At 41.1% G+C, this 8,196-nt stretch overlaps 1 long non-coding RNA gene across 1 annotated transcript in view; it reads right to left on the reverse strand.

Moving 5' to 3' along the window:
* Nucleotides 1-2,583: 2,583 nt before the first annotated feature.
* Nucleotides 2,584-8,196, reverse strand: part of LOC123517684 — an 86,795-nt gene continuing 81,182 nt past the window's right edge. Inside the window, exon 3 of the long non-coding RNA XR_006678538.1 lies at nt 2,584-2,674. This is a non-coding gene — a long non-coding RNA (uncharacterized LOC123517684). The remainder of the gene's footprint in view (nt 2,675-8,196) is intronic.

Below are 8,196 nucleotides of genomic sequence, written 5' to 3' on the forward strand. Positions count from 1 at the left end.
AATGAAAAGAGTTTAGTCCGACATAGAAAATGCGATGCAAACAAAGTTGTTGAATCTGTACTAAATTCCTGTTTGTTTGTGAGAATTTAGAGGAAAGGAGAGGCAGAAAGAGGCAGGGAGAGGCAAGGAGAGGCAGGGGGAGGCAGGGGGAGGCAGGGAGTGGCAGGGAAGGTGAGTGAAGCTGAGGAATGAACACACGAAGAGAGAGGAGGGAAATAAGACACGAAATGATGATGATGAGAGAGAGAGAGAGAGAGAGAGAGAGAGAGAGAGAGAGAGAGAGAGAGAGAGAGAGAGAGAGAGAGAGAGAGCACGAAAACAAACTAAACGATTAAGAAAAAAGGTCAAAAGGTCACAGGCTCACACATAATTCTCAACGTGTGTGAGTGTGTGTGTGTGTGTGTGTGTGTGTGTGTGTGTGTGTGTGTGTGTGTGTGTGTGTGTGTGTGTGTGTGTGTGTGTGTGTGTGTGTGGCAAGGAGGAAATGAGGGAGAAGAGTGAAAGAAAAGAGAGGAAGAGGAGAAAGATGTGTATAAGAAAAAAAAAAAAGCGAGGGGTTCTGAAATGGAAAGCAACACGCAGCTCAGCCAACGAGGGGATCACGAAAGCCAATCCTGTGAAACCAAAACAATGGAAAACATGAACGAGAACATTGCCTTCCTTCGTCTCTGTCTCTCCCTCCTCCGCTGCTTCGCTGTAAGTGGTGGGCACCGCGTGGAAAATAGCAATGAAGATGAAGAGGAAGAGGAGGAACAAATAAAAGAAACACCAACAACATCTACGAAGTTCATCTACTCTAAAATGCCTCCTGGATTTGAAAGATATTGTAACTTATCGATAAGGTAATTGATTTTGATGTGAATAATGATTGCTTTCTGTTGATTAACGCACTTATTACAAGGACAGCTCACGGTTTCCCTCAAGATCTGACAGCCACGCATTCCCAGAGACACCATTCAAACTGAGACCCAGGAGCCACTTTAGAGTAGACAGACTATACCACTACTACTACTACTACTACTACTACTACTACTACTGCTATTTTTCCTATTACTACTACCACTACACCCCCAATAATAAAACTACAAACGAAAACAACAATACCAACGACAAAGATTATGATAGAATTAATGCATACGAGTACATACATAATCCATCACTATAAAATGCACAAACAATCCTCTTTCAACGTATATATTGTTCTGTGTGTGTGTGTGTGTGTGTGTGTGTGTGTGTGTGTGTGTGTGTGTGTGTGTGTGTGCGCCTGAGTGGTGTACGTAATTGCCTTAAACTTTTCATCTTTACCCCCAACAACCGAAAAAAAAGAAAAAATGGAAAAACTCGGAAACAAAAGAAAAGAATCCCGAAAAAAAGGCGAAATAAAAAGATCCAAGACTAATTTCGTTATAGGAATGCCTTCTTGTGACGACAGAGATGGAAAAAAGAGAGGAAGAGGGAAGCTAAATGGAACGCAGGGAAGATGTGAAAAGGGAGACAAGCTTAGAGAGGGGAAAGAAGAAGAAAGAGAAGGAAAGAAGGAATGTAAGGAGATATGAGGAGGAACACGTGCAAGGGAGAGAGAAGAATGGAAAGAAGAAGGGAAAGGAGAGAAGTTACAAGAGGGGGAAGGTGTGAAAAGTTAGAATGGATTAAGTGGTAGGGACAGTGGAATTGGAGAACAGAGAAAAAGGAAGAAAGGAAGAACAAAGGATAAAGAAGGACGGAAGGAGGGGAGGGAAGAAGGATGAATACGTGAAGAAGGAAAGGAAAAGACGCAGAGAAGAAGGAAGGAAGAAAAAGAAGAGAAGGGAAAGAAATGATATAAATAGAAAATGACTAGAGAAAACGGGATATCTGGAAAAACGGTAGAAAGAAGAGAGAGAGAGAGAGAGAGAGAGAGAGAGAGAGAGAGAGAGAGAGAGAGAGAGAGAGAGAGAGAGAGAGAGAGAGAGAGAGAGAGAGAGAGAGAGAGAGAGAGAAGAAAAAACAGTAATGTAAAGAACAAATAACTTGAAGGACGAAAAAAAAGGAGAAAGAGAGAAAATCAGGCTTACAAGAGAGAAAGAAGATAGGAAAGAAAGAAGGTCCAGCCAAAGTTCTCAATCCTTAGGCCTATCCGAAGCCTACACAAAGACACTATATTTCACGGTGGACCGCTAATCCGCTAAGGTCGTGCTGGCGATCACAGAGGATTATGTGTAGCGCTCCAGTGGCCTCTCCTAGGTGGCTGAGTTTCCCTGGTTGTCTCTTCCACCGAGGGACGTCACGAATAGGCATGTTATTGACCACAGCACAGCACGTAACATGATTCTAATAGGTAGCATGGCTCAACAAATTGCTCTTACGTTTCAAGACATATACCCCTTTTTTTTTTTGGCTGATTCTCTCAGACCTGTTCGGGGATTGGCATCTAAGTAAGCCTTTTTTGTTAGTCGTTTTTGTTGCCCTTGGCCAGATTTCCCTTCTTACATGAAAAAAAAATATTAGGTATAACTCAAACAGTACATAGAGGAAAAGATCGCCATAATGGAAGGTATATATATACAGACGTAAGGGGAGACGTGCTCACTCACCCTCCCATTGCAGTGTTTGACGAGCCATATTGCGTTAGGCGGTAGTGGTGGTAGTGGTGGTGTTCCTTGGTCCTCGTCATCCGGCAGCTTATATATGTGTTCTGTTGAGAGAGAGAAGGGATTCGTTTTTTACTTTTATTGTTCTGTGTAAGAGATGCGGTGGTCAAGGGTAACGAATAGGGACAATGTAGGCTTACTGAAGGTGACGTTTCTTTAAGAGGATAGTCCGAGAGCAAGTTGAAAATTATGTTGTGGAGTTTCTTGAAATTGTAGTAAGAAAGACTAGTGGTTATGATACACACACTTACATAAACATACATACAACAAAGAAAAAGAGATAAAGTAATTAATAAAAATGAAATAGATGAAAAATAGATCAAAAAGTAAATAGGACAAATAAAAATATAGAATAATAAGAAATAATAATAAAACAATAACAAAAGGACAAAAACAAAAACCAGGAAGTACAAGAGCAACAATAACACCACCACCACCACCACCACCACCAGAGTTGCACTTCCCTCTTCTCCACAACCTAAATATTTGGTGCTCCCAGCATGCAACATTCGTGTGAGCGTCACACAAACCTTGACCGGGCGGTGTGTCCTTCTTTGACATTTATTGACTATGCGATGAAGAAAAAGTGGAAAAATAGTGGAATGTCACATACTGACATCCTTCTTTTTCTGCCCGAGGCGATTCACCGAGAGTGGCCTGGTGGTGGTGTTGGTGGTGGTGGTGGTGGTGGTGTTTTGAACCGTGTAGGACGTCCTCGACATATCGGCTTACAGGGTCAGGTCTCTTGGGCAGCATTAGTGTCTATTTGTGGGTGATTTGAACCTCAAGGGATGGGTGAGGCGGTGAAGCAGCAGGCAGGCATATCACTGCGCTCTTGTATACACTGGTAGGGAATGCAGTGGTGAAGCAGGGGCACTGGTATGCAAACACACCAGTACAAGTTGCAGTGGCGAGGCAGGAGGGAGGGACACAGGCACACGGACACATAGACACACGGTGTCCCCCTCACGCTTCAGGAAAGGTTGTCATGTATGTGTGTTTTATTGCCGCCCACAGCAGAGAAAGTTTTATGGAACATTTTTGCATTTCACGTAAAAATTCTTGCTTGCATAGTTCATATTTCGGCGACCTCCCCACGTGCAATTCTTTGTATGTAAAATGTCAGACTCGAGACGTCTGATATTTTCTTTTTTTGACATTCGATATAAGATGCTAATTTTGGGATACGACTAGACGATGCTGCTCTTTGAATCCTGATATACTATTTTTTCCGGACTGTTGAAAAATGCATGAATAATATGACGCATAGATATGTCTTGAAGTAAAGTAAATATTTACAAACAAAATGTGTCATGGAAATGATATGCCCTAGGACAAAAAAAAAAAAAAAACGTGTCTTATAACAATGTACTAAATATAATAAACTATAATATAATAAATGTCCCATACGAAAAAAAAAAGAATAAAAATACCATGGCTAAACATTTAAACATTTTAAACTTAACACATGAATTAACCACCGAATGAAGTCCCTGTACACATACCATAACAAACGCACACGCATACCGTAGCACACACACACACACGCACACACACACACAAAGACACAACGAAAGCCCAAACACCGTAGATCTTCGAGACACACAAACCCAACATCACATCTTACGTAACACCAGAAACGCAAGTGAATCGGTAACACCTACAGACACCCACGTCACGCATCACACATATCCGAGTATTCAAGTGCCTCCTATCTATGCTATCGCTCAGTAAACAGGGTGGAGGAAAGCAGAGAGGCAAGGAGTGGTGATGAGCTAATGGACTACCAATTAATTCAATGGATCCAAAATAAGACGAAAGAAAAAAATCGAACAGTCTTATCAGATGTGCTAATGAGGACAGGACTAGAACGCAGGCAGGCAGGTAAGTAGACCCGCGGCAGGACAATACAGCTTTACGAGAGAGAGAGAGAGAGAGAGAGAGAGAGAGAGAGAGAGAGAGAGAGAGAGAGAGAGAGAGTTATTACTCAAAGTTCATTCCTCCACACGGTCTCTCTCTCTCTCTCTCTCTCAGCCCACCCCGTCCCTCCCCTGTTTGTTTACCACCACTGGAGAGAGAGAGAGAGAGAGAGAGAGAGAGAGAGAGAGAGAGAGAGAGAATGATCCCTCGGGCCTCTGACAATTTTTCCATCTTTTGTTCTCCATGAAAGGCGCCGTCAGAGTTAATTCCTCGCTTCGTTTATCCCAATTTTACAGAGGAATGAAGGCCCGCGGGTACACGTGCTATATGGTACTAGTATATGGACCTCAACGCACGTCACCCCATATAGTACAACACTGTGTCACCCTGCTCCGTGCCTGTGGGCTGTCCCAGAAACGGTAACGGGTGTTGACATATGCCTGGAGGAAAGGTTGAAGGTGCGCTGGTGATGGTGATGGTTTAGGAAAGGACTGGATGTTGGTTAGGTGGTTGTGTGTACAGTACGGTGTCAGAAGTTTGTTTTTAATATTCGTAAAGTGTAATGGGTTTGTGGAAATGTTGTAGTGTTTCTAGTTTGTTTTGTTTCGTTTGAGGTAAATCGTTTTGGGTCACTCATGAAATAATACTGTAGTTAAATGGCAAAGAAATAAGTTGATGTGGTGTTATTTCCTGACTCTACTAGGTACTTCGATACATATAATATAAACTGACACTTACGCACAAAGAAAGCTGAAAAGTAACATACAGTCGCAAATAGAGAAAGAAACTGATAAAGAAAATATATTCAGACAGACAGATAGACAAACAGTAAAACAGAGAGAGAAGAGAAGTGGACAATTAAAGACAATCTTACACAAACAGAAGGTTAACACACAAGTAGAGACATAGAAAGTTGACAGACAGAAAAGGAAAAAAGAAGATTAATAAACAGAAAAATTGAAGCTTAACAGACATACAGACAGAAATACAGGGAAATACATAAGACACTGACACACTTCTGTTGGGGTATGAGCTCTGGAACGCTTGATTCTGCACGCAGCCTCACTTACCTCCCGTGAGTCAACAATTTCTGCACTATAACCTGTATTTATTTTCTCTATCGACTTTTCAGGCCACAAAAAAGGAAGCGATCTAGGAAGTTTACAGTAGAGGTCATGAATTGGGAGTAAGGTAGTATTAGGAACGGAAGACTGTAGGTAAAAGAAAAACAAGGAAAGAAGTAATGTCAGTGTGGTTAGACAGATTGTATGGAGGGTAAGATGACAGGTAAGGTAAGCCTAAAACTAGAGCGATCCAATAACTGGTGTGACGCAACTCTAAAACCCTCAACGCTATTACCATTAGTCTTCCTTCTCTCGACCTCGCCATCTCTCTCTCTCTCTCTCTCTCTCTCTCTCTCTCTCTCACACACACACACACACACACACACACACACACACACACACACACACACACACACACACACACATACACACACACTCCTTATATAACATAATATAACAGTCTTGCTCCTCAAAACTAATATAATTTTTATGTAGCGACAACAAAAATATTTAAAAAAAGTAAAATATTAAATTAGTTTTGTTAGTTTCTCTACCTTTTCTAGGAATAGAGAGTCTGAAAACTAGGACAATATTAAGCTACGACAGGAGAGATATTTCAAAGGAAGTAAGCATTAATTTTGTCTCTTCTCAGAGCAAGAAACTTCATGGCAATATTTTGAAATCTATTACTCAAGGCATTAATGATTTCAATCTTTGCTAAAATAACTACCATGTTCCCCTTTTCTACAAAAGATACAATTTTTTGCCGTAATTGTTTCCTGGCTTGGAATCAACAAAATCTCCAGGTTTTCCCAAGTAACTAAACATATTTCTCCTTAATATCCTCTTCATCCTCCTCCTCCTCCTCCTTCTCCTCTTTCTCTCCTTCTCATCCTCCATTTTCTCACAACCTCCTTTTTCCACCCTTACATAACAGGCTGCCCCCACAACGCTCTTCTACCAAAGGCGGTCCCAATAGCAGTATAGAGAGTGGGGAGCTGCGGAGGCTTTCCCGGCCTGGTCACCACCGCCGGCCCGTCACCCACAGGCCTCTCCTGGATAATGGATGCGCCTCGAATAAACTCCATCCATGGCAAGGACTTTTAAACGATTTTTCCCTCCAGTACTCGGAAAAATAGTGTAGAAAATGTCGATTGGGTTATGAAAATTAGAACGTACGATTTGGTAAGGCCTGTGTGTGTGTGTGTGTGTGTGTGTGTGTGTGTGTGTGTGTGTGTGTGTGTGTGTGTGTGTGTGTGTGTGTGTGTGTGTCTGCAGTCGAACCTTTCCGCTTTTGTTGTGCCTCCTACCTTAAAGTTTCGATATAAGGTGAATTCATTTAGGTGGATACGTTTTTTTCTTTCTTATGAGGAAGCACCACCACTACCACCACCACCACCACCACTACCACCACCATCACTATCACCACCACCACTATCACTATTACCAGTATCCTTCGCAGGCTGTATTTTCACCATTTTCGTATGATTTCGTCATTGAAAACTCTCTCTCACTCTCTCTCTCTCTCTCTCTCTCTCTCTCTCTCTCTCTCTCTCTCTCTCTCTCTCTCTCTCTCTCTCTCTCTCTCTCAGTCGCTTACCACAAACAATCAAGGGCCATACAAACAATCACAAGCAATAACAATGAACGCTAAACGACTCACATAACAATAAAAAAAAATAAAATAAAAGAGAAAAAGAGAGAGAAATAGAGGAAAACTGCAACAAGGTAGACCACAACGTAAAAAGGGAAAGGAAAATACAAAAAAATAAATAAATAAAAATGAATAAATAACCGTGAAAAAAAACGTATATGGATAAAATAAATGGAAATATAGCGCAGTTATCGTTTACATGGAACTAAAAATAAAAGAACAGAGGTAAAAGTATCGAAAACAAGAGACGGTCTGGACGGGTGGGGTGGGAGGAGGATCGAACCCTTTGTATTCGTATCCCCGCTGCGTACTGACCATCGCGCCTCAACGAAACGAGATCCGCGCTGTTTGATGTGTGCATGAGAGAGAGAGAGAGAGAGAGAGAGAGAGAGAGAGAGAGAGAGAGAGAGAGATGCGGAAGAGAACAATATGAATCCCAGAAAAGGACAAATATCGTGTGACCTCAAGAGTTTCAACACAACGCTGCCAAACAGATCTTCCTTACAATGTATCTTTTTTTCTCTCTCTCGCTTGAATATGTTAATTTTTCATATGTAAAGTGTGTGCGTATGTTTGGTAATCCTTATAATGAAGTTTTAACAAAATTGCATTCAAATTATGAACTGAAAAGATCTCCTATAAAATCTGATAGGAAATTGGTGAAGGATTTACAATATAAGTTAATAAACGTAGCGAATAAAGTGTTTGTACGTCATTAATACTCAGATAAATAAAGAAAAAGGTACAGAAAGTTACAAATTTCAGACGCTATTTCCTTTTTTTTTTTATATTGGTAGCCAAGAAAATAATGTCTAGCAAAACAAAAAAGTCAGGTATTAGATCAACTCAAAAAAAGATAAGAAAAAGAATAAAAAGGATAGGAAAAGGCTGGAAAAGAAAAGCTCAGGCGATTTTTTAGTGCAAACGT

The sequence above is a fragment of the Portunus trituberculatus genome, chromosome 42 (genome assembly GCF_017591435.1).
Source record: "Portunus trituberculatus isolate SZX2019 chromosome 42, ASM1759143v1, whole genome shotgun sequence".
NCBI lineage: Eukaryota > Metazoa > Arthropoda > Malacostraca > Decapoda > Portunidae > Portunus > Portunus trituberculatus.